This window comes from Bombina bombina, chromosome 6 (assembly GCF_027579735.1).
Source record: "Bombina bombina isolate aBomBom1 chromosome 6, aBomBom1.pri, whole genome shotgun sequence".
In the NCBI taxonomy this organism is placed as follows: Eukaryota; Metazoa; Chordata; class Amphibia; order Anura; family Bombinatoridae; genus Bombina; species Bombina bombina.
This window is the reverse complement of record NC_069504.1, coordinates 16,037,391-16,064,693: the sequence shown is the minus strand read 5'-3', so window position 1 is coordinate 16,064,693 and position 27,303 is coordinate 16,037,391. Positions and strand designations below refer to the sequence as shown.

The 27,303-nt window shown below is 44.8% G+C and overlaps 1 protein-coding gene and 1 non-coding gene across 2 annotated transcripts in view; one reads left to right on the top strand and one right to left on the bottom strand.

Moving 5' to 3' along the window:
• OPN1SW (opsin 1, short wave sensitive) overlaps nucleotides 1–27,303 on the top strand; it is a 278,043-nt gene that overhangs the window by 85,567 nt on the left and 165,173 nt on the right. The gene's annotated exons all lie outside the window — the stretch shown is intronic.
• Nucleotides 19,290–19,361, bottom strand: TRNAP-AGG (transfer RNA proline (anticodon AGG)). Its single transcript has one exon. It is a non-coding gene; the product is annotated as a tRNA-Pro (tRNA).

Genomic DNA, 27,303 nt, shown 5'->3' with positions numbered 1-27,303 from the left:
GTATACAGTTAAAGTTAGTATAAAGTTAGAATAAGGTTATGGTTAGTATATGGTTAAGGTTAGTATATGCTTAGGGTTTGTATAAGGTTAGGATTTGTTTAAGGTTACAGTTTGTATAAAGTTAGGGTTGGAATAAGGTTAGGGTTAGTATAGGGTTAGGGTTAGAATAAGGCTATGGTTAGTATACAGTAAGGGTTGAGTTTAGTATAAGGTTAGGGTTAGTAAAAGGTTAGGATTTGTATAAGGTTACGGTTAGTATAAGGTTAGGGTTGGAATAAGGTAAGGGTTAGTATAGGGTTAGAATAAGGCTAGGGTAAGTATACAGTTAGGGTTGAGTTTAGTATAAGTTTAGGATTAGTATAAGGTTAGGGTTAGTATACGGTTAGAGTTAGTATAAGGTTAGGAGAAGTATAAGGTTAGAGTTAGTATAAGGTTAGAGTTAGTATAAGGTTAGGATTAGTATATGGTAAGGGTTAGTATATGGTTAGGAATAAGGTTGGTATAAGGTTAGGGTTAGTATAAGGTTAGGTTTAGTATAAGATTAGAGTTAAAATATGGTTAGGGTTTGTAAATGATTAGGATAAGGTTAGGATAAGTATAAGGTTAGTGTTAGTATACGGTTAGGGTTAAGGTTAGTATAAGGTTAGGGATAGTATACAGTTAGGAATAAGGTTAGCATAAGGTTAAGTTTAGTATAAAGTTAGGGTTAGTATAAGATTAGGGTTAGTATAGCATTAGGGATAATATATGGTTAGGGTTAGTAAACGGTTAGGATAATGTTAGGGTTATGATTTTTCCCTTTTATCCCTGCTCCATATCTGTCCCCAGATAACATACAACAAAGTGTGCTATGCTGTATTATGCTAATACATAACACAGTAGTTAACTGCGTGCATTCCAGTAACGGGACAGGATTGGCTATCCAATTGCAGCATCTACATATGTGTTAATGCATTCAGAAAGATTTCACACTCAATATGTTACTTTTCTGAAAAGCTACAGCAGCATTTTATATTAATAATATGTCTCTGTGTGATACTGATCAAATTGCCATTTTGATACAGTTCAGATGGGTAAATTATTGTAATAGCTCTGATAGCACAATACAGTTTATAACGTCTCACAAAGACAAAATGGGCTCGTCCGGGATTTGAACCCGGGACCTCTCGCACCCTAAGTGAGAATCATACCCCTAGACCAACGAGCCAGCTGTGAGCAAATATTGGCAGTTGTTTAGTCAGATGCCACATGTGCAGAAGCTACAGGCTGTATCATGTTACATTCCCAGTTCAGATGGCTGCTTGTGCTATAAGGGGAAGGAATATTACAGGAGCCCAGGCTGCCCTGCAGGGTAAAATAGCCAGCAGTTGTTATAGGCAGGTAACTGACCAGCAGTTGTTATAGGCAGGTAACTGACCAGCAGATACTATAGGCAGGTAACTGACCAGCAGTTGTTAGAGGCAGGTAACTGACCAGCAGTTGTTATAGGCAGGTAACTGACCAGCAGTTGTTATAAGCAGGTAACTGACCAGAAGATGTTATAGGCAGGTAACTGACCAGCAGTTGTTATAGGCAGGTAACTGACCAGAAGTTGTTATAGGCACGTAACTGACCAGCAGTTGTTATAGGCAGGTAACTGACCAGCAGTTGTTATAGGCAGGTAACTGACCAGCAGTTGTTATAAGCAGGTAACTGACCAGAAGTTGTTATAGGCAGGTAACTGACCAGCAGTTGTTATAGGCAGGTAACTGACCAGCAGCTGTTATAGGCAGGTAACTGACCAGCAGTTGTTATAGGCAGGTAACTGACCAGCAGTTGTTATAAGTAGGTAACTGATCAGCAGTTGTTATAGGCAGGTAACTGACCAGCAGTTGTTATAGGCAGGTAACAGACCAGAAGTTGTTATAGACAGGTAACTGACCAGCAGTTGTTATAAGCAGGTAACTGACCAGCAGTTGTTATAGGCAGGTAACTGACCAGCAGTTGTTATAGGCAGGTAACTGACCAGCAGTTGTTATAAGCAGGTAACTGACCAGCAGTTGTTATAGGCAGGTAACTGACCAGCAGTTGTTATAGGCAGGTAACTGACCAGAAGTTGTTATAGGCACGTAACTGACCAGCAGTTGTTATAGGCAGGTAACTGACCAGCAGTTGTTATAGACAGGTAACTAACCAGCAGTTGTTATAAGCAGGTAACTGACCAGAAGTTGTTATAGGCAGGTAACTAACCAGAAGTTGTTATAGGCAGGTAACTGACCAGCAGTTGTTATAGGCAGGTAACTGACCAGCAGTTGTTATAAGCAGGTAACTGATCAGCAGTTGTTATAGGCAGGTAACTGACCAGCAGTTGTTATAGGCAGGTAACAGACCAGAAGTTGTTATAGACAGGTAACTGACCAGCAGTTGTTATAAGCAGGTAACTGACTAGCAGTTGTTATAGGCAGGTAACTGACCAGCAGTTGTTATAGGCAGGTAACAGACCAGAAGTTGTTATAAGCAGGTAACTGGCCAGCAGTTGTTATAGGCAGGTAACTGACCAGCAGTTGTTATAGGCAGGTAACTGACCAGCAGTTGTTATAGACAGGTAACTGACCAGCAGTTGTTATAAGCAGGTAACTGGCCAGCAGTTGTTATAGGCAGGTAACTGACCAGCAGTTGTTATAGACAGGTAACTGACCAGCAGTTGTTATAAGCAGGTAACTGGCCAGCAGTTGTTATAGGCAGGTAACTGACCAGCAGTTTTTATAGACAGGTAACTGACCAGCAGTTGTTATAGACAGGTAACTGACCAGCAGTGTTTATAGGCAGGTAACTGACCAGCAGTTGTTATAGACAGGTAACTGACCAGCAGTTGTTATAGGCAGGTAACTGACCAGCAGTTGTTATAGACAGGTAACTGACCAGCAGTTGTTATAAGCAGGTAACTGGCCAGCAGTTGTTATAGACAGGTAACTGACCAGCAGTTGTTATAAGCAGGTAACTGGCCAGCAGTTGTTATAGGCAGGTAACTGACCAGCAGTTGTTATAGACAGGTAACTGACCAGCAGTTGTTATAGACAGGTAACTGACCAGCAGTGTTTATAGGCAGGTAACTGACCAGCAGTTGTTATAGACAGGTAACTGACCAGCAGTTGTTATAGGCAGGTAACTGACCAGCAGTTGTTATAGGCAGGTAACTGACCAGCAGTTGTTATAGACAGGTAACTGACCAGCAGTTGTTATAAGCAGGTAACTGGCCAGCAGTTGTTATAGCCAGGTAACTGACCAGCAGCTGTTATAGACAGGTAACTGACCAGCAGTTGTTATAGACAGGTAACTGACCAGCAGTGTTTATAGGCAGGTAACTGACCAGCAGTTGTTATAGACAGGTAACTGACCAGCAGTTGTTATAGGCAGGTAACTGACCAGAAGTTGTTATAGACAGGTAACTGACCAGCAGTTGTTATAGGCAGGTAACTGACCAGCAGTTGTTATAGGCAGGTAACAGACCAGAAGTTGTTATAGGCAGGTAACTGATCAGCAGTTGTTATAGACAGGTAACTGACCAGAAGTTGTTATAGACAGGTAACTGACCAGAAGTTGTTATAGACAGGTAACTGAACAGCAGTTGTTATAGGCAGGTAACTGATCAGCAGCTGTTATAGGCAGGTAACTGACCAGCAGTTCTTATAGGCAGGTAACAGAACAGCAGTTGTTATAGGCAGGTAACTGAACAGCAGCTGTTATAGGCAGGTAACTGATCAGCAGCTGTTATAGGCAGGTTACTGACCAGAAGTTGTTATAGGCAGGTAACTGAATAGCAGTTGTTATAGGCAGGTAACTGAATAGCAGTTGTTATAGGCAGGTAACTGACCAGCAGTTGTTATAGGCAGGTAACTGAACAGCAGTTGTTATAGACAGCTAACAGAACAGCAGTTGTTATAGGCAGGCAAGTGATTAGCAGCTGTTATAGGCAGGTAACTGACCAGCAGCTGTTATAGGCAGGTAACTGACCAGCAGTTGTTATAGGTAGGTAACAGAACAGCAGTTGTTATAGGCAGGCAAGTGAACAGCAGTTGTTATAGGCAGGTAACTGACCAGCAGTTGTTATAGACAGGTAACTGACCAGAAGTTGTTATAGACAGGTAACTGAACAAAAGTTGTTATAGACAGGTAACTGACGAGAAGTTGTTATAGACAGGTAACTGACGAGAAGTTGTTATAGGCAGGTAACTGAACAGCAGTTGTTATAGGCAGGTAACTGACCACAAGTTGTTATAGGCAGGTAACTGAACATCAGTTGTTATAGGCAGGTAACTGATCAGCAGCTGTTATAGGCAGGTAACAGAACAGCAGTTGTTATAGGCAGGTAACTGAGCAGCAGTTGTTATAGGCAGGTAACTGAACAGCAGTTGTTATAGGCAGGTAACTGATCAGCAGCTGTTATAGGCAGGTAACTGACCAGCAGTTGTTATAGGCAGGTAACAGAACAGCAGTTGTTATAGGCAGGTAACTGAACAGCAGTTGTTATAGGCAGGTAACTGATCAGCAGCTGTTATAGGCAGGTAACTGACCAGAAGTTGTTATAGGCAGGTAACTGAATAGCAGTTGTTATAGGCAGGCAACTGAACAGCAGTTGTTATAGGCAGGTAACTGAACAGTAGTTGTTATAGGCAGGTAACTGATCAGCAGCTGTTATAGGCAGGTAACTGACCAGCAGTTCTTATAGGCAGGTAACAGAACAGCAGTTGTTATAGGAAGGTAACTGAACAGCAATTGTTATAGGCAGGTAACTGAACAGCAGCTGTTATAGGCAGGTAACTGACCAGCAGCTGTTATAGGCAGGCAACTGAACAGCAGTTGTTATAGGCAGGTAACTGACCAGCAGCTGTTATAGGCAGGTAACTGACCAGCAGCTGTTATAGGCAGGTAACTGACCAGCAGTTGTTATAGGCAGGTAACTGACCAGCAGTTGTTATAGGCAGGCAACTGAACAGCAGTTGTTATAGGCAGGTAACTGACCAGCAGTTGTGATATGCAGGTAACTGACCAGCAGTTATTATAGACAGGTAACTGACCAGAAGTTGTTATAGACAGGTAACTGACCAGAAGTTGTTATAGACAGGTAACTGACCAGAAGTTGTTATAGGCAGGTAACTAAACAGCAGTTGTTATAGGCAGGTAACTGACCACAAGTTTTTATAGGCAGGTAACTGAACAGCAGTTGTTATAGGCAGGTAACTGTTTCGGTTGCCTCCAGGCTGGCTGGAAGTTGGACCGTAGAAAAGGATGCTCCTAGCGCTCACCAAAGGATCATCAGCACCGTAGACACCATAGACTACTGCGTAGCCACCATAAGTAATGCAGACTCTACGAACCACCGCTGCTGGGCTGGTATCTCGCCGTCTGCTCTGCGCCCTGGACCTACGACCAGGCTCCAGTAGGTGAACCTCTTCCTTCTGTAGCGTGAAGCAGGATCAGGAACAAGAGCTCTTACAAGAGCTCAGTAGCTAAGGGAGTATATAGAGCATAGCAATCCCTGTAGTGATTATAGCTGTCCCCTACAAACATGAGTCAAAGCTGCAAGTTAGAGGGTCAGAATAGGTCTGATGTGCTGGAACACACAGCCTGCTTTTTATTGAGGTTACATGAAAAAAGGACACTCTCAGGGGGAGGCATAAAATCCCCAATCACACATTTGATACATTTAGATAGAGAGGCAACGCCCTTTGACAGGCCATAGTAGAATTACATTTCTTCAGCAGATAACAAGTTTAAACACAAGAAAACACTGCAGTCCACCTTATCACTAGCAGTCTGATTAGACAATGGGAATGTTTATCACTAAACTTAATTAGAGCTGATCCTAGCAAACTTGTATTTAGAATAGGTTCTTGAAGCTGAACAAAATTAACTCTTAATGGCACACAATGAAAACTAATGCTTTTGTAACAGTGCTCCCTTTCTGTGGAACACTCTGCCTGTGTGGCACTTGGTTCAGCATGCCCCATTCACTGAACTAAGTGGGAGAAGCCAGGGACAAGTTATTTTACAGGTCTGGGGACATAGTCTTAAAGGGGCATTGTTCACCAAAGTCACAATATGTCCCCAGACGGTTCTTAAAGGGCCATACACACCCAACAAAAGTCAATATGTTTTCAGGGGCACAATCTTCCAGGGGCCATAGTCATGAGGAAGGAGGCTGGCAAATAGGCTTCTCCAAAATCCAGGGAAGCAGGGCAATTTTCCATTTAAAGGGCCAGTTACAAATAGCAGTTTGTAACATATCTCCCCTTTTGGAGGGAGACTAACCAGGCACCTGACCTTCTGTCGGTCAGTGCCTAAGTTAGTCTCGCAACCCACCCACAAATAAACATTAGCAGCAAAGTAGACCCCCCACAATAAGTAGTACTGGCCTGTAGGTTCCAGGTTGTAGGATGAAAGTGTAGCATCCTCGGCCTTCCTGGCGCAGCTGGGCAAATAGCTGGTGGTACTTGGGGGGCAGAGGCCAGCGGCACTCTGCCCTGGTGCCAGCGCTTCTGCTGGGGTGAGGGGTTTGCAGGCCAGTCCTTTAACAAGGGGGTCTGTAGGGCAGAGGCCAGCAGTGCTCTGTCCTGATGCCAGCTCTTCTGCTGGGGGAATTGGGGCATAGTCCTGCCCGGTGGCAAAGGGAACGTGGGGGTCAGTGGGGGTTAACATCTCCACTGTTAACCCTGGGCCCAAGTTAGGAGTTAGCTGGGGAGGGGGAGATTGGCTTACCTCCTCCTCCTGATACTCCGGTGGCCATTGGGAAGGGAGGTCGATGCTCTCCGCTCCCTGTGGAACATGCTGCGGCTGGGGAGAGAGACCGGTTGTCTCTACTCCCTGGAAGGCACACTCCGGCTGGGGAGGGAGGTCGATGCTCTCCCCTCCCTGTAGCTGGGTCTGTCGCTGGGGATCTGGGCCACCTGCCCAGCATCCCTGTAGGGCCGGTAGAGAGACTGCGGTCCCATCTCCACCTGCCTGCTGGGGGTCCTCCCAGGACCAGTCTATGAGGCCTGCTGCCTCTGGTATCTCTGGTTGGGGTTGGGGAAGGAGACCGGTTGTCTCTTCCCTCTGCACGGTATACTGCCGCTGGGGAGGGAGGTCGCTGCTCTCCTCTCCCTGTAACTCACTTTCTCGCTGGAGACCAGGTGTCCATACCCTCAAACTCCACAGTTGGCGCTCAAAGGCTCGTGCCGCTTCGTTCTCAGTATCCAATTCCCGGATGATGCGACTGACTACCTCCTGCGCAGGGTCTGGACCATATCGGACTAGCCGCCTCTTTACCTCTGGAACGAAATCAGCGCCCTCATAGCGACGGATCCGGTTGAGGTGCTCTTCACAGGGTTCTGACCAGTATCTTGTCAGCTCCATGCTGCTGTAGGTAGGGACGCTGCGCAGTGGCTAGCGTTGCCCTCAATAACTCTCCTACGATACCAGTGCTGTTGGGGTGCTTCTCCTTGCGCTAGGACGCCATCCCACCACTGCTGCCAAATGTTACAGTTGCCTCCAGGCTGGCTGGAGAGTTGGACCATAGAAAAGGATGCTCCTAGCGCTCACCAAAGGATCATCAGCACCGTAGACTCTACGAACCACCGCTGCTGGGCTGGTATCTCACCGTCTGCTCTGCGCCATGGACCTACGACCAGGCTCCAGTAGGTGAACCTCTTCCTTCTGTAGCGTGAAGCAGGATCAGGAACATGAGCTCTTACAAGAGCTCAGTAGGTAAGGGAGTATATAGAGCATAGCAATCCCTGTAGTGATTATAGCTGTCCCCTACAAACATGAGTCAAAGCTGCAAGTTAGAGGGTCAGAATAGGTCTGATGTGCTGGAACACACAGCCTGCTTTTTATTGAGGTTACATGCAAAAAAGACACTCTCAGGGGGAGGCATAAAATCCCCAATCACACATTTGATACATTTAGATAGAGAGGCAACGCCCTTTGACAGGCCATAGTAGAATTACATTTCTTCAGCAGATAACAAGTTTAAACACAAGAAAACAATGCAGTCCACCTTATCACTAGCAGTCTGATTAGACAATGGGAATGTTTATCACTAAACTTAATTAGAGCTGATCCCAGCAAACTTGTATTTAGAATAGGTTCTTGAAGCTGAACAAAATTAACTCTTAATGGCACACAATGAAAACGAATGCTTTTGTAACAGTGCTCCCTTTCTGTGGAACACTCTGCCTGTGTGGCACTTGGTTCAGCATGCCCCATTCACTGAACCAAGTGGGAGAAGCCAGGGACAAGTTATTTTACAGGTCTGGGGACATAGTCTTAAAGGGGCATTGTTCACCAAAGTCACAATATGTCCCCAGACGGTTCTTAAAGGGCCATACACACCCAACAAAAGTCAATATGTTTTCAGGGGCACAATCTTCCAGGGGCCATAGTCATGAGGAAGGAGGCTGGCAAATAGGCTTCTCCAAAATCCAGGGAAGCAGGGCAATTTTCCATTTAAAGGGCCAGTTACAAATAGCAGTTTGTAACATATCTCCCCTTTTGGAGGGAGACTAACCAGGCACCTGACCTTCTGTCGGTCAGTGCCTAAGTTAGTCTCGCAACCCACCCACAAATAAACATTAGCAGCAAAGTAGACCCCCCACAATAAGTAGTACTGGCCTGTAGGTTCCAGGTTGTAGGATGAAAGTGTAGCATCCTCGGCCTTCCTGGCGCAGCTGGGCAAATAGCTGGTGGTACTTGGGGGGCAGAGGCCAGCGGCACTCTGCCCTGGTGCCAGCGCTTCTGCTGGGGTGAGGGGTTTGCAGGCCAGTCCTTTAACAAGGGGGTCTGTAGGGCAGAGGCCAGCAGTGCTCTGTCCTGATGCCAGCTCTTCTGCTGGGGGAATTGGGGCATAGTCCTGCCCGGTGGCAAAGGGAACGTGGGGGTCAGTGGGGGTTAACATCTCCACTGTTAACCCTGGGCCCAAGTTAGGAGTTAGCTGGGGAGGGGGAGATTGGCTTACCTCCTCCTCCTGATACTCCGGTGGCCATTGGGAAGGGAGGTCGATGCTCTCCGCTCCCTGTGGAACATGCTGCGGCTGGGGAGAGAGACCGGTTGTCTCTACTCCCTGGAAGGCACACTCCGGCTGGGGAGGGAGGTCGATGCTCTCCCCTCCCTGTAGCTGGGTCTGTCGCTGGGGATCTGGGCCGCCTGCCCAGCATCCCTGTAGGGCCGGTAGAGAGACTGCGGTCCCATCTCCACCTGCCTGCTGGGGGTCCTCCCAGGACCAGTCTATGAGGCCTGCTGCCTCTGGTATCTCTGGTTGGGGTTGGGGAAGGAGACCGGTTGTCTCTTCCCTCTGCACGGTATACTGCTGCTGGGGAGGGAGGTCGCTGCTCTCCTCTCCCTGTAACTCACTTTCTCGCTGGAGACCAGGTGTCCATACCCTCAAACTCCACAGTTGGCGCTCAAAGGCTCGTGCCGCTTCGTTCTCAGTATCCAATTCCCGGATGATGCGACTGACTACCTCCTGCGCAGGGTCTGGACCATATCGGACTAGCCGCCTCTTTACCTCTGGAACGAAATCAGCGCCCTCATAGCGACGGATCCGGTTGAGGTGCTCTTCACAGGGTTCTGACCAGTATCTTGTCAGCAGTTGTTATAGGCAGGTAACTGAACAGCAGTTGTTATAGGCAGGTAACTGACCAGCAGTTTTTATAGGCAGTTTTTATAGGCAGGGAACTGAACAGCAGTTGTTATAGGCAGGTAACTGAACAGCAGTTTTTATAGGCAGGTAACTGAACAGCAGTTGTTATAGGCAGGTAACTGAACAGCAGTTGTTATAGGCAGGTAACTGACCAGCAGTTGTTATAGGCAGGTAGCAGAACAGCAATTGTTATAGGCAGGTAACTGACCAGAAGTTGTCATAGGCAGGTAACTGAACAGCAGTTGTTATAGGCAGGTAACAGAACAGCAATTGTTATAGGCAGGTAACTGACCAGAAGTTGTTATAGGCAGGTAACTGAACAGCAGTTGTTATAGGCAGGTAACTAAACAGCAGTTGTTATATGCAGGTATCTGACCAGAAGTTGTTATAGGCAGGTAACTGACCAGCAGTAGATATAAGCAGGTAACTGAGCAGCAGATGCTATAGGCAGGTAACTGACCAGAAGTTGTTATAGGCAAGTAACTGACCAGCACTTGTTATAGGCAGGTAACTGACCAGCAGTTGTTATAGGCAGGTAACTGAACAGCAGTTTTTATAGGCAGGCAACTGAACAGCAGTTGTTATAGGCAGGTAACTGAACAGCAATTGTTATAGGCAGGTAACTGAACAGCAGTTTTTATAGGCAGGCAACTGAACAGCAGTTGTTATAGGCAGGTAACAGAACAGCAATTGTTATAGGCAGGTAACAGAACAGCAGTTGTTATAGGCAGGTAACAGAACAGCAGTTGTTATAGGCAGGCAAGTGAACAGCAGTTGTTATAGGCAGGTAACTGACCAGCAGTTGTGATATGCAGGTAACTGACCAGCAGTTGTTATAGACAGGTAACTGACCAGAAGTTGTTATAGACAGGTAACTGACCAGAAGTTGTTATAGACAGGTAACTGACGAGAAGTTGTTATAGGCAGGTAACTGAACAGCAGTTGTTATAGGCAGGTAACTGACCACAAGTTGTTACAGGAAGGTAACAGAACAGCAGTTGTTATAGGCAGGTAACTGATCAGCAGCTGTTATAGGCAGGTAACAGAACAGCAGTTGTTATAGGCAGGTAACTGAACAGCAGTTGTTATAGGCAGGTAACTGCACAGCAGTTGTTATAGGCAGGTAACTGATCAGCAGCTGTTATAGGCAGGTAACTGACCAGCAGTTGTTATAGGCAGGTAACAGAACAACAGTTGTTATAGGCAGGTAACTGAACAGCAGTTGTTATAAGCAGGTAACTGATCAGCAGCTGTTATAGGCAGGTAACTGACCAGAAGTTGTTATAGGCAGGTAACTGAATAGCAGTTGTTATAGGCAGGCAACTGAACAGCAGTTGTTATAGGCAGGTAACTGAACAGTAGTTGTTATAGGCAGGTAACTGATCAGCAGCTGTTATAGGCAGGTAACTGACCAGCAGTTGTTATAGGCAGGTAACAGAACAGCAGTTGTTATAGGCAGGTAACTGAACAGCAATTGTTATAGGCAGGTAACTGAACAGCAGCTGTTATAGGCAGGTAACTGATCAGCAGCTGTTATAGGCAGGCAACTGAACAGCAGTTGTTATAGGCAGGTAACTGACCAGCAGCTGTTATAGGCAGGTAACTGACCAGCAGTTGTTATAGGCAGGTAACAGAACAGCAGTTGTTATAGGCAGGTAACTGAACAGCAGTTGTTATAGACAGGTAACTGAACAGCAGCTGTTATAGGCAGGTAACAGAACAGCAGTTGTTATAGGCAGGTAACTGACCAGCAGTTGTTATAGGCAGGTAACAGAACAGCAGTTGTTATAGGCAGGTAACTGAACAGCAGTTGTTATAGGCAGGTAACAGACCAGAAGTTGTTATAGGCAGGTAAATGACCAGAAGTTGTTATAGACAGGTAACAGACCAGAAGTTGTTATAGACAGGTAACTGACCAGCAGTTGTTATAGGCAGGTAACTGACCAGAAGTTGTTATATGCAGGTAACTGACCAGCAGTTGTTATAGACAGGTAACTGACCAGAAGTTGTTATAGACAGGTAACTGACCAGAAGTTTTTATAGGCAGGTAACAGAACAGCAGTTGTTTTAGGCAGGTAACTGACCAAAAGTTGTCATAGGCAGGTAACTGAATAGCAGTTGTTATAGGCAGGTAACTGACCAGAAGTTGTTATAGACAGGTAAGTGACCAGAAGTTGTTATAGACAGGTAACTGACCAGCAGTTGTTATAGGCAGGTAACTGACCAGAAGTTGTTATAGACAGGTAACTGACCAGCAGTTGTTATAGGCAGGTAACAGACCAGAAGTTGTTATAGACAGGTAACTGACCAGCTGTTGTTATAGGCAGATAGCAGACCAGAAGTTGTTATAGACAGGTAACTGACCAGAAGTTGTTATAGGCAGGTAACTGAACAGCAGTTGTTATAGGCAGGTAACTGATCAGCAGCTGTTATAGGCAGGTAACTGACCAGCAGTTGTTATAGGCAGGTAACAGAACAGCAGTTGTTATAGGCAGGTAACTGAACAGCAGCTGTTATAGGCAGGTAACTGATCAGCAGCTGTTATAGGCAGGTTACTGACTAGAAGTTGTTATAGGCAGGTAACTGAATAGCAGTTGTTATAGGCAGGTAACTGAATAGCAGTTGTTATAGGCAGGTAACTGAATAGCAGTTGTTATATGCAGGTAACTGACCAGCAGTTGTTATAGGCAGGTAACAGAACATCAGTTGTTATAGGCAGGTAACTGACCAGCAGTTGTTATAAGCAGGTAACAGAACAGCAGTTGTTATAGGCAGGCAAGTGAACAGCAGTTGTTATAGGCAGGTAACTGACCAGCAGTTGTGATATGCAGGTAACTGACCAGAAGTTGTTATAGACAGGTAACTGACCAGAAGTTGTTATAGACAGGTAACTGACCAGAAGTTGTTATAGACAGGTAACTGACCAGAAGTTGTTATAGGCAGGTAACTGAACAGCAGTTGTTATAGGCAGGTAACTGACCACAAGTTGTTATAGGCAGGTAACTGAACAGCAGTTGTTATAGACAGGTAACTGATCAGCAGCTGTTATAGGCAGGTAACAGAACAGCAGTTGTTATAGGCAGGTAACTGAACAGCAGTTGTTATAGGCAGGTAACTGATCAGCAGCTGTTACAGGCAGGTAACTGACCAGAAGTTGTTATAGGCAGGTAACTGAATAGCAGTTGTTATAGGCAGGCAACTGAACAGCAGTTGTTATAGGCAGGTAACTGAACAGTAGTTGTTATAGGCAGGTAACTGATCAGCAGCTGTTATAGGCAGGTAACTGACCAGCAGTTCTTATAGGCAGGTAACTGACCAGCAGCTGTTATAGGCAGGTAACTGACCAGCAGCTGTTATAGGCAGGTAACTGACCAGCAGTTGTTATAGGCAGGTAACTGATCAGCAGCTGTTATAGGCAGGTAACTAACCAGCAGTTGTTATAGGCAGGTAACAGAACAGCAGTTGTGATATGCAGGTAACTGACCAGCAGTTGTTATAGACAGGTAACTGACCAGAAGTTGTTATAGACAGGTAACTGACCAGAAGTTGTTATAGGCAGGTAACTGAACAGCAGTTGTTATAGGCAGGTAACTGACCACAAGTTTTTATAAGCAGGTAACTGAACAGCAGTTGTTATAGGCAGGTAACTGTTACGGTTGCCTCCAGGCTGGCTGGAAGTTGGACCGTAGAAAAGGATGCTCCTAGCGCTCACCAAAGGATCATCAGCACCGTAGACACCATAGACTACTGCGTAGCCACCATAAGTAATGCAGACTCTACGAACCACCGCTGCTGGGCTGGTATCTCACCGTCTGCTCTGCGCCCTGGACCTACGACCAGGCTCCAGTAGGTGAACCTCTTCCTTCTGTAGCGTGAAGCAGGATCAGGAACAAGAGCTCTTACAAGAGCTCAGTAGGTAAGGGAGTATATAGAGCATAGCAATCCCTGTAGTGATTATAGCTGTCCCCTACAAACATGAGTCAAAGCTGCAAGTTAGAGGGTCAGAATAGGTCTGATGTGCTGGAACACACAGCCTGCTTTTTATTGAGGTTACATGCAAACAGGACACTCTCAGGGGGAGGCATAAAATCCCCCATCACACATTTGATACATTTAGATAGAGAGGCAACGCCCTTTGACAGGCCATAGTAGAATTACATTTCTTCAGCAGATAACAAGTTTAAACACAAGAAAACAATGCAGTCCACCTTATCACTAGCAGTCTGATTAGACAATGGGAATGTTTATCACTAAACTTAATTAGAGCTGATCCTAGCAAACTTGTATTTAGAATAGGTTCTTGAAGCTGAACAAAATTAACTCTTAATGGCACACAATGAAAACTAATGCTTTTGTAACAGTGCTCCATTTCTGTGGAACACTCTGCCTGTGTGGCACTTGGTTCAGCATGCCCCATTCACTGAACCAAGTGGGAGAAGCCAGGGACAAGTTATTTTACAGGTCTGGGGACATAGTCTTAAAGGGGCATTGTTCACCAAAGTCACAATATGTCCCCAGACGGTTCTTAAAGGGCCATACACACCCAACAAAAGTCAATATGTTTTCAGGGGCACAATCTTCCAGGGGCCATAGTCATGAGGAAGGAGGCTGGCAAATAGGCTTCTCCAAAATCCAGGGAAGCAGGGCAATTTTCCATTTAAAGGGCCAGTTACAAATAGCAGTTTGTAACATATCTCCCCTTTTGGAGGGAGACTAACCAGGCACCTGACCTTCTGTCGGTCAGTGCCTAAGTTAGTCTCGCAACCCACCCACAAATAAACATTAGCAGCAAAGTAGACCCCCCACAATAAGTAGTACTGGCCTGTAGGTTCCAGGTTGTAGGATGAAAGTGTAGCATCCTCGGCCTTCCTGGCGCAGCTGGGCAAATAGCTGGTGGTACTTGGGGGGCAGAGGCCAGCGGCACTCTGCCCTGGTGCCAGCGCTTCTGCTGGGGTGAGGGGTTTGCATGCCAGTCCTTTAACAAGGGGGTCTGTAGGGCAGAGGCCAGCAGTGCTCTGTCCTGATGCCAGCTCTTCTGCTGGGGGAATTGGGGCATAGTCCTGCCCGGTGGCAAAGGGAACGTGGGGGTCAGTGGGGGTTAACATCTCCACTGTTAACCCTGGGCCCAAGTTAGGAGTTAGCTGGGGAGGGGGAGATTGGCTTACCTCCTCCTCCTGATACTCCGGTGGCCATTGGGAAGGGAGGTCGATGCTCTCCGCTCCCTGTGGAACATGCTGCGGCTGGGGAGAGAGACCGGTTGTCTCTACTCCCTGGAAGGCACACTCCGGCTGGGGAGGGAGGTCGATGCTCTCCCCTCCCTGTAGCTGGGTCTGTCGCTGGGGATCTGGGCCGCCTGCCCAGCATCCCTGTAGGGCCGGTAGAGAGACTGCGGTCCCATCTCCACCTGCCTGCTGGGGGTCCTCCCAGGACCAGTCTATGAGGCCTGCTGCCTCTGGTATCTCTGGTTGGGGTTGGGGAAGGAGACCGGTTGTCTCTTCCCTCTGCACGGTATACTGCCGCTGGGGAGGGAGGTCGCTGCTCTCCTCTCCCTGTAACTCACTTTCTCGCTGGAGACCAGGTGTCCATACCCTCAAACTCCACAGTTGGCGCTCAAAGGCTCGTGCCGCTTCGTTCTCAGTATCCAATTCCCGGATGATGCGACTGACTACCTCCTGCGCAGGGTCTGGACCATATCGGACTAGCCTCCTCTTTACCTTTGGAACGAAATCAGCGCCCTCATAGCGACGGATCCGGTTGAGGTGCTCTTCACAGGGTTCTGACCAGTATCTTGTCAGCTCCATGCTGCTGTAGGTAGGGACGCTGCGCAGTGGCTAGCGTTGCCCTCAATAACTCTCCTACGATACCAGTGCTGTTGGGGTGCTTCTCCTTGCGCTAGGACGCCATCCCACCACTGCCGCCAAATGTTACAGTTGCCTCCAGGCTGGCTGGAGAGTTGGACCATAGAAAAGGATGCTCCTAGCGCTCACCAAAGGATCATCAGCACCGTAGACTCTACGAACCACCGCTGCTGGGCTGGTATCTCACCGTCTGCTCTGCGCCATGGACCTACGACCAGGCTCCAGTAGGTGAACCTCTTCCTGTAGGTGAACTTGTATTTAGAATAGGTTCTTGAAGCTGAACAAAATTAACTCTTAATGGCACACAATGAAAACGAATGCTTTTGTAACAGTGCTCCCTTTCTGTGGAACACTCTGCCTGTGTGGTACTTGGTTCAGTAAGCCCCATTCACTGAACCAAGTGGGAGAAGCCAGGGACAAGTTATTTTACAGGTCTGGGGACATAGTCTTAAAGGGGCATTGTAACTGATCAGCAGCTGTTATAGGCAGGCAACTGAACAGCATTTGTTATAGGCAGGTAACTGAACAGCAATTGTTATAGGCAGGTAACTGAACAGCAGTTTTTATAGGCAGGCAACTGAACAGCAGTTGTTATAGGCAGGTAACAGAACAGCAATTGTTATAGGCAGGTAACAGAACAGCAGTTGTTATAGGTAGGTAACAGAACAGCAGTTGTTATAGGCAGGTAACTGAACAGCAGTTGTTATAGGCAGGTAACTGACCAGCAGTTTTTATAGGCAGGGAACTGAACAGCAGTTGTTATAGGCAGGTAACTGAACAGCAGTTTTTATAGGCAGGTAACTGAACAGCAGTTGTTATAGGCAGGTAACTGAACAGCAGTTGTTATAGGCAGGTAACTGACCAGCAGTTGTTATAGGCAGGTAGCAGAACAGCAATTGTTATAGGCAGGTAACTGACCAGAAGTTGTTATAGGCAGGTAACTGAACAGCAGTTGTTATAGGCAGGTAACAGAACAGCAATTGTTATAGGCAGGTAACTGACCAGAAGTTGTTATAGGCAGGTAACTGAACAGCAGTTGTTATAGGCAGGTAACTAAACAGCAGTTGTTATATGCAGGTAACTGACCAGAAGTTGTTATAGGCAGGTAACTGACCAGCAGTAGATATAAGCAGGTAACTGAGCAGCAGATGCTATAGGCAGGTAACTGACCAGAAGTTGTTATAGGCAAGTAACTGACCAGCACTTGTTATAGGCAGGTAACTGACCAGCAGTTGTTATAGGCAGGTAACTGAACAGCAGTTTTTATAGGCAGGCAACTGAACAGCAGTTGTTATAGGCAGGTAACTGAACAGCAATTGTTATAGGCAGGTAACTGAACAGCAGTTTTTATAGGCAGGCAACTGAACAGCAGTTGTTATAGGCAGGTAACAGAACAGCAATTGTTATAGGCAGGTAACAGAACAGCAGTTGTTATAGGCAGGTAACAGAACAGCAGTTGTTATAGGCAGGCAAGTGAACAGCAGTTGTTATAGGCAGGTAACTGATCAGCAGTTGTGATATGCAGGTAACTGACCAGCAGTTGTTATAGACAGGTAACTGACCAGAAGTTGTTATAGACAGGTAACTGACCAGAAGTTGTTATAGACAGGTAACTGACGAGAAGTTGTTATAGGCAGGTAACTGAACAGCAGTTGTTATAGGCAGGTAACTGACCACAATTTGTTATAGGCAGGTAACAGAACAGCAGTTGTTATAGGCAGGTAACTGATCAGCAGCTGTTATAGGCAGGTAACAGAACAGCAGTTGTTATAGGCAGGTAACTGAACAGCAGTTGTTATAGGCAGGTAACTGCACAGCAGTTGTTATAGGCAGGTAACTGATCAGCAGCTGTTATAGGCAGGTAACTGACCAGCAGTTGTTATAGGCAGGTAACAGAACAACAGTTGTTATAGGCAGGTAACTGAACAGCAGTTGTTATAAGCAGGTAACTGATCAGCAGCTGTTATAGGCAGGTAACTGACCAGAAGTTGTTATAGGCAGGTAACTGAATAGCAGTTGTTATAGGCAGGCAACTGAACAGCAGTTGTTATAGGCAGGTAACTGAACAGTAGTTGTTATAGGCAGGTAACTGACCAGCAGTTGTTATAGGCAGGTAACTGACTAGCAGTTGTTATAGGCAGGTAAAAGACCAGCAGTTGTTATAGGCAGGTAACTGATCAGCAGATACTACAGGCAGGTAACTGATTAGCAGATACTATAGGCAGGTAACTGATCAGCAGATACTATATGCAGGTAACAGACCAGCAGTTTTTATAGGCAGGTAACTGATCAGCAGATACTATAGGCAGTTAACTGACCAGCAATTGTTATAGGCAGGTAACAGACCAGCAGTTACTATAGGCAGGTAATTGACCAGCAGTTGTTATAGGCAGGTAACAGCCCACCAGTTCTTATAGGCAGGTAAGTGACCAGCAGTTACTATAGGCAGGTAACTGACTAGCAGTTGTTATAGGCAGGTAACTGACCAGCAGTTACTATAGGCAGGTAACTGACCAGCAGTTGTGATAGGCAGGTAACTGACCTGCAGTTGTTATAGGTAGGTAACTGATCAGCAGGCACTATAGGTCGATAACTGACCAGCAGTTACTATAGACAGGTAACAGACCAGCAGTTACTATAGGCAGATAACAGACCAGCAGTTACTATAGGCAGGTAACTGATCAGCAGGCACTATAGACAGATAACTGATCAGCAATTGTTATAGACAGATAACAGACCAGCAGTTGTTATAGGCAGGTAACTGATCAGTAGATACTATAGGCAGTTAACTGACCAGTAATTGTTATAGGCAGGTAACTGACCAGCAGTTGTTATAGGCAGGTAACTGACCAACAGTTGTTATAGGCAGGTAACTGACCAGCAGTTGTTATAGGCAGGTAACTGACCAGCAGGCACTATAGACAGATAACTGACCAGCAGTTACTATAGGCAGGTAAAAGACCAGCAGTTGTTATAGGCAGGTAACTGATCAGCAGATACTATAGGCAGGTAACAGATCAGCAGTTACTATAGGCAGATAACTGACCAGCAGTTACTATAGGCAGGTAAAAGACCAGCAGTTGTTATAGGCAGGTAACTGATCAGCAGATACTATAGGCAGGTAACAGATCAGCAGTTACTATAGGCAAATAACTGACCAGCAGATACTATAGGAAGATAACTGACCAGCAGTTACTATAGGCAGGTAAACGTTTTTATACGTCTTCCATAAAAAAGTTTGCTTGTTTTAGTACACAATCGTATGCTGGATGGGGTGCTGTGTATTATAATATCCTACAAAAGAGAGTTACAGTAGATAACTGATAAAAATGCACTTATTGCACTCACAGACATAAATATCATATAATTATGGTTATTGCCAAAATATATTAAAACTTAACTTTTATTGGAAGTTATGACATAAAAACAAAAATATTAAAAACACGTAAATGGGTATAATATAGAGTCTGAGATTGAAAATAGGTAAAATTGATAATAGGAGTAAATTAGAAAGTTAAATAAAATTGCTGCTATAACTGAATCATGAAAGAAAAGATTTGGGTTTAGTATCTCTTTAAGAGGTTTAAAGAAAAACACACAACTATCTATACATCGCTGCAGTGCAATTCTGCCTTCCCCTATATCAGGGACTACATATTTCTGCCTTATGGAAGCGCCAGTCCTGAGTGGCAACAACTCAGGATACAGAGAGGAAGGAATGTTATAGTAATTATGTGGCAGCAACAAAGAAAGAGATGAAGGCACAAAAAGAAGGGCTCGTCCGGGATTTGAACCCGGGACCTCTCGCACCCTAAGCGAGAATCATACCCCTAGACCAACGAGCCAGCTGTGAGCATACACTGTTAGCTGTGTAGTCAGACGCCACATGTGCAGAAGCTACAGGCTGTATCATGTTACATTTCCAGTACAGACGGCTGCTTGTGCTATAAGGGGAAAGAATATTACAGGAGCCCAGGCTGCCCTGCAGGGTACAATAGCCAGCAGTTGTTATAGGCAGGTAACTGACCAGCAGTTGTTATAGGCAGGTAACTGACCAGCAGTTGTTATAGGAAGGTAACTGACCAGCAGTTGTTATAGGCAGATAACTGACCAGCAGTTGTTATAGGAAGGTAACTGACCAGATGTTGTTATAGGCAGGTAACTGACCAGAAGTTATTACAGGCAGGTAACTGACCAGAAGTTGTTATAGGCAGGTAACTGACCAGCAGTTGTTATAGGCAGGTAACTGACCAGCAGTTGTTATAGGAAGGTAACTGACCAGCATTAGTTATAGGCAGGTAACTGACCAGCAGTTGTTATAGGCAGGTAACTGACCAGATGTTGTTATAGGCAGGTAACTGACCAGAAGTTATTACAGGCAGGTAACTGACCAGAAGTTGTTATAGGCAGGTAACTGACCAGCAGTTGTTATAGGCAGATAACTGACCGGCAGTTGTTATAGGCAGGTAACTGACCAGAAGTTGTTATAGGCAGGTAACTGACCAGCAGTTACTATTATTATTATTATTATCGGTTATTTGTAGAGCGCCAACAGATTCTGCAGTGCTATAAACAAAGGGGGAGTTACAGGCAGGTAACTGACCAGCAGTTGTTACAGGCAAGTAACTGACCAGCAGATACTATAGGCAGGTAACTGACCAGAAGTTGTTACAGGCAGGTAACTGACAGGTAGGAAGAGAGCCACGAAAGGGCGGTGTCACAGATGCCGAAGGATTAGAGGGTTTGGAGCAGAAGAGGGTGGTCAACAGTGTCAAAGGCTTAGGAAAGATCAAGGAGGATAAGCAGAGAGAAGTGGCCTTTTGATTTTGCTGTAAGTAGGTCGTTGGTGACCTTAACAATTGCTGTCTCTGTGGAGTGATGGGGATGAAATCTAGATTGCAATGAGTCAAGAAGGGGGCTTAATGTAAGGAAATGGGATAGGCGTGCATATACTAGTGTTTTGAGAAGCTTTGGGGTAATAGGGCGGTAGTTGGATGGGGAGGTAGGATCAAGGGAAGGTTTTTTGAGGATAGGTGTGACCAGTGCATGTTTCAGCAATGAGGGAAATATACCGGTGCTGAGGGAGAGGTTGAAAATGTGTGTTAGTATAGGGGTAAGGGTAGCAGAGAGGGAGGGGAGTAGCTGTGAGGGGATAGGGTCAAGGTGACAGGTAGTGAGGTGAGAGCGCAGTATAAGTGCCGAAACGTCTTCCTCAGTAACAGGGGAGAATGAGCTAAGTTTAAGGTTATGTGGGTTGTGGTTGATTGAGAGCATTTGAGGGGGGGAGAGAATGGAATTATGTTGAGAGCTGATTTCATTTCTGATGGAGTCGATTGTGTTATTGAAGTGGCTGGCAAAGTCTTGAGCTAACAGAGAAGTTGTATTAGGAGGTGGGGGAGGGTGGAGGAGAGTATTGAAAGTGGAGAACAGACGTTTTGGGTTTGAAGAAAGATAAGAGATAAGAGTAGAGAAGTAATGTTGTTTATGGAAATTAATGGCAGAATAGTAGAAGTTCAAGATGAATTTGTAATGAAGAAAATCAGCTGAACTCCAAGATTTTCTCCAGTGACGTTCAGCAGTCCGGGAACATCTGCGTAGGTACCGTGTCAGAGGAGTATGCCAGGGCTGAGGATGAGTGTGTCATTTCCGAGCTATGGTAAGAGGGGCGAGATTGTCATGAACTGATGTAAGGGTGGAATTATAGTGGCAGATAGATTGTTCAGGGCAGGAAAAGGAGGAGAAGGATGAGATGAGAGGTTTGAGGGAATTAGCGAGCTGTTGCTGATCTAGTAACATAATGCTTCTGTGAAGTTTGGTGTGAGGAGTAGAAGGAGGGAGAGTTGTAGGGAGGGATGATATGTTGCAAGTAAGGAGATGGTGGTCAGAAAGAGGAAACGGGGAGTTTGTGAAGTTTGAAGCTAAAGATCAGGTCAAGAGAGTGACCGTCTTTGTGAGTGGGAGAGTCAGTCCATTGTTACAGACTGAAAGAGGAAGTGAGTTGCAGAAGTTGTTTTGCAGATGAGGCAGTGGGATTGTCAAGAGGGATGTTGAAGTTGCCAAGAATGAGGGCAGGTGTGTCTGAGGAAAGGAAATAAGGTAGCCAGGCAGCCAAGTGATCTAGAAATTGAGTTGAGGAGCCAGGGGGTCGGTATATGACTGCAACACGTACAGAGAGGGGGGGAGAATAAGCAAATCATGTGGGTTTCGAATGAGGGAAATGTGAGGGAAGAGATGGTATGTATTTGTTGAAAGGTGCAACGAGAGGAAAGTAAAATACCTACACCACCTCCTTGTCTATTACCAGACCTAGGAGTGTGGCTGAAGTGGAGACCCCCATGTGACAGAGCAGCAGTGGATGATGTGTCAAGTGGAGGGAGCCAGGTTTCTGATAGGGCCAAAAAGAGGGAGTGGGAGATAAAGAGGTCATGTATAGAAGTGAGCTTGTTGCAAACAGAGCAAGAGTTCCAGAGTGTGCAAGTGAAAGGGGTAGTGGCTTTTGATGCAAGAGGAATGTGAGTAAGATTTGCAGAGTTTTTGTCTATGGGACGGTACATATGGATTTGCATGGCTAGGCAGTGGCTGGGACCAGGATTAGGGGAGATGTCACCAGCAGTAAGTAAAAGCAAGAGGGAGAGTGACATGAGATGAGATACGGATTTGCAGTAGTGAGACTGCTTTTGAGACGAGGTGCAGGGGGGAGAGAGAGTGTTTAGGAATAGGTAAAGTTCATGAGTACAAAAGTAAGGTGAGTTTAAGAAAGATGGGCTAATGAACAGTGCAGGTGGAGAGGGAGAAGGAGTAATTGAATAATGTAGTTTGTTATAGAGACAAGAGGCAGCAAAAAGGAATATGAATATATTGAGCATTTTTACATAAGTGGGAACCAGTTAAACACATAAGACACAGAATTACAGTAGCAATTGCATAAGAAAACAATAAGGTATATGAAACATAATTCTACAAAAGTACTTGCCTTGTGTTGTGCCCTTGCCCAATCCTTGTTCAATTCTTGTATAATGCTATTGTTAATGCCTCACTTATAAAATGTTCACTTCATTCTTGTATAATTCTATTGTTAATGCCTCACTTATAAAATGTTCACTTAATTATTGTATAATTCTATTGTTAATACCTCACTTATAAAATGTTTACTTAATTCTTGTATAATTCTATTGCTAATGCCTCACTTATAAAATGTTCACTTAATTCTTGTATAATTCTATTGCTAGTGCCTCACTTATAAAATGTTCACTTTAAAAATGTGAACATATGTTGTTATAGCAATGCACATCCCAAACTAGTGTGAAATATAAGCAGGCAGGGCAGTCAGTTGAGTCCACTAAATTTAGTTGATTACTAATCAAAGACAATTGGAAAGGCTAATTGGAAAGTTAGATTCTGGTCTGGTCAGGGTGAGTTAAGTAAACAGACAATAAAATTTGAGGGAGGTTAAAGCTATGGCATAAGACAGCTATAGATTTTAGAATAATAGCAAGTATTGATGAGGATTGAGCATCACATGGCAATTAACAAAACATTAAAAGTAAAACATTTGATAATAGTACAACAAATGTAGGACTAAATTAACAACCTAAAATCATTTGCACTATATATACACATACCATAAGAGAGTTACAGGAGAGCAAAAAACACCAGAGTGCAGAAAATAGTTTGCAAAATGGCAGGGACTCTATTCACGTACAAAAAGAGTTACAGGAGAGGAAAAAAACACTAGAGTGCAGTGAATAGTTTGCAGAATGACAGGGACTCTATTCACATACCAAAAGAGAGTTACAGGAGAGGGAAAAACACCAGAGTGCAGTGAATAGTTTGCAGATTGACAGGGACTCTATTCGCATACCAAAAGAAAGTTACAGGAGAGGAAAAAAACACCAGAGTGCAGTGAATAGTTTGCAGAATGACAGGGACTCTAGTCACGTACCAAAAGAGAGTTACAACAGAGGGAAAAACACCAGAGTGCAGTGAATAGTTTGCAGAATGACAGGGACTCTATTCACGTACCAAAAGAGAGTTACAGGAGAGGAAAAAACACCAGAGTGCAGTGAATAGTTTGCAGAATGACAGGGACTTTATTCACGTACCAAAAGAGAGTTACAGGTGAGGAAAAAACACCAGAGTGCAGTGAATAGTTTGCAGAATGACAGGGACTCTATTCACATACCAGAAGAGAGTTACAGGAGAGGAAAAAACACCAGAGTGCAGTGAATAGTTTCAGAATGACAGGGACTCTATTCACGTACCAAAAGAGAGTTACAGGAGAGGAAAAAACACCAGAGAGCAGTGAATAGTTTGCAGAATGACAGGGACTCTATTCACGTACCAGAAGAGAGTTACAGGAGAGGAAAAAACACCAGAGTGCAGTGAATAGTTTCAGAATGACAGGGACTCTATTCACGTACCAAAAGAGACTTACAGGAGAGGAAAAAACACCAGAGTGCAGTGAATAGTTTGCAGAATGACAGGGACTCTATTCACGTACCAGAAGAGAGTTACAGGAGAGGAAAAAACACCAGAGTGCAGTGAATAGTTTGCAGATTGACAGGGACTCTATTCACGTACCAAAAGAAAGTTACAGGAGAGGAAAAAAACACCAGAGTGCAGTGAATAGTTTCAGAATGACAGGGACTCTATTCACATACCAGAAGAAAGTTACAGGAGAGGGAAAAACAACAGAGTGCAGTGAATAGTTTGAAGAATGACAGGGACTCTATTCACGTACCAAAAGAGAGTTACAGGAGAGGAAAAAACACCAGAGTGCAGTGAATAGTTTGCAGAATGACAGGGACTCTATTCACATACCAAAAGAGAGTTACAGGAGAGCAAAAACACCAGAGTGCAGTGAATAGTTTGCAGAATGACAGGGACTCTATTCACGTACCAAAAGAGAGTTACAGGAGAGGAAAAAACACCAGAGTGCAGTGAATAGTTTGCAGAATGACAGGGACTTTATTCACGTACCAAAAGAGAGTTACAGGTGAGGAAAAAACACCAGAGTGCAGTGAATAGTTTGCAGAATGACAGGGACTCTATTCACATACCAGAAGAGAGTTACAGGAGAGGAAAAAACACCAGAGTGCAGTGAATAGTTTCAGAATGACAGGGACTCTATTCACGTACCAAAAGAGAGTTATAGGAGAGCAAAAAACATTACAGTGCAGTGAATAGTTTGCAGAATGACAGGGACTCTATTCACGTACCAAAAGAGAGTTACAGGAGACGGAAAAAACACCAGAGTGCAGTGAATAGTTTGCAGAATGACAGGGACTCTATTCACGTACCAAAAGAGAGTTACAGGAGAGGAAAAAATCCAGAGTGCAGTGAATAGTTCGCAGAATGACAGGGACTCTATTCATGTACCAAAAGAGAGTTACAGGAGAGGAAAAAAAAACCCAGAGTGCAGTGTATAGTTTGCAGAATGACAGGGACTCTATTCGCGTACAAAAAGAGAGTTACAGGAGAAGGAAAAAACACCAGAGTACAGTGAATAGTTTGCAGAATGACATGGACAGTATTCACATACCAGAAGAAAGTTACAGGAGAGGGAAAAACAACAGAGTGCAGTGAATAGTTTGAAGAATGACAGGGACTCTATTCACGTACCAAAAGAGAGTTACAGGAGAGGAAAAAACACCAGAGTGCAGTGAATAGTTTGCAGAATGACAGGGACTCTATTCACATACCAAAAGAGAGTTACAGGAGAGCAAAAACACCAGAGTGCAGTGAATAGTTTGCAGAATGACAGGGTCTCTATTCACGTACCAAAAGAGAGTTATAGGAGAGCAAAAAACATTACAGTGCAGTGAATAGTTTGCAGAATGACAGGGACTCTATTCACGTACCAAAAGAGAGTTACAGGAGACGGAAAAAACACCAGAGTGCAGTGAATAGTTTGCAGAATGACAGGGACTCTATTCACGTACCAAAAGAGAGTTACAGGAGAGGAAAAAATCCAGAGTGCAGTGAATAGTTCGCAGAATGACAGGGACTCTATTCATGTACCAAAAGAGAGTTACAGGAGAGGAAAAAAAAACCCAGAGTGCAGTGTATAGTTTGCAGAATGACAGGGACTCTATTCGCGTACAAAAAGAGAGTTACAGGAGAAGGAAAAAACACCAGAGTACAGTGAATAGTTTGCAGAATGACATGGACAGTATTCACGTACCAAAAGAGAGTTACAAGAGAGCTAAAAACACCAGTGTGCAGTGAATAGTTTGCAGAATGACAGGGACTCTATTCACGTACCTGAAAGCAGAAGAAAGAGAATAGGGTTAGCTTGAGGTAGTGTGCATATATTCAGCAGATGTCAATAGGCAGCATGTTGTCTTAATAAGCAGCACTGTGGTGAATACTCAGTATAATTCTATTGTTAATGCTCACTTATAAAATGTTCACTTTGAAAATGTGAACATATGTTGTTATAGCAATGCAAAGCCCAAACTATAGGCAGGTAACTGACCAGCAGTTTTTATAGGCAGGTAACTGACCAGCAGTCACTATAGGCAGGTAACTGACCAGCAGATACTATAGGCAGGTAACTGACCAGCAGATACTATAGACAGGTAACTGACCAGCAGTTGTTATAGGCAGGTAACATACCAGCAGATGATATAGACAGGCAACAGACCAGCAGTTTTTATAGGCATGTAACTGATCAGCAGATACTATAGGCATGTAACAGACCAGCAGTTGTTATAGGCAGGTAACTGATCAGAAGATACTATTGGCAGGTAACAGTAACAGGCCAACATATACTATAGGCAGGTAACTAACCAGCAATTACTATAGGCAGGTAACTGACCAGAAGTTGTTATAGGCAAGTAACTGACCAGCAGTTTTTATAGGCAGTTAACCGACCAGCAGTTGTTATAGGCAGGTAACAGACCAGCAGATACTATAGGCAGGTAACTGATCAGCAGATACTATAGGAAGTTAACAGACCAGCAATTGTTATAGGCAGGTAACAGACCAGCAGTTGTTATAGTCAGGTAACAAACCAGCAGTTACTATAGGTAGGTTACTGACCAGCAGTTGTTATAGGCAGGTAACTGACCAGCAGTCACTACAGGCAGGTAACTGACCAGCAGTTATTATAGGCAGGTAACTGATCAGCAGATAATATAGGCAGGTAACTGACCAGCAGTTGCTATAGGAAGGTAACTGACCAGCAGTTGATATAGGCAGGTAACAGACCAGCAGATACTACAGGCACGTAACAGACCAGCAGTTGTTATAGGCAGGTAACAGACCAGCAGATGATATAGTCAGGCAACAGACCAGCAGTTTTTATAGGCAGGTAACTGATCAGCAGATACTATAGGCAGGTAACAGACCAGCAGTTGTTATAGGCAGGTAACTGATCAGAAGATACTATTGGCAGGTAACAGTAACAGGCCAACAGATACTATAGGCAGGTAACTAACCAGCAGATACTATAGGCAGGTAACTGACCAGAAGTTGTTATAGGCAAGTAAATGACCAGCACTTGTTATAGGCAGGTAACTGACCAGCAGTTGTTATAGGCAGGTAACAGACCAGCAGTTGATATAGGTAGGTAACAGACCAGCAGATACTACAGGCACGTAACAGACCAGCAGTTGTTATAGGCAGGTAACAGACCAGCAGATGATATAGGCAGGCAACAGACCAGCAGTTTTTATAGGCAGGTAACTGATCAGAAGATACTATTGGCAGGTAACCATAAGAGGCCAACATATACTATAGGCAGGTAACTAACCAGCAGATACTATAGGCAGGTAACTGAACAGA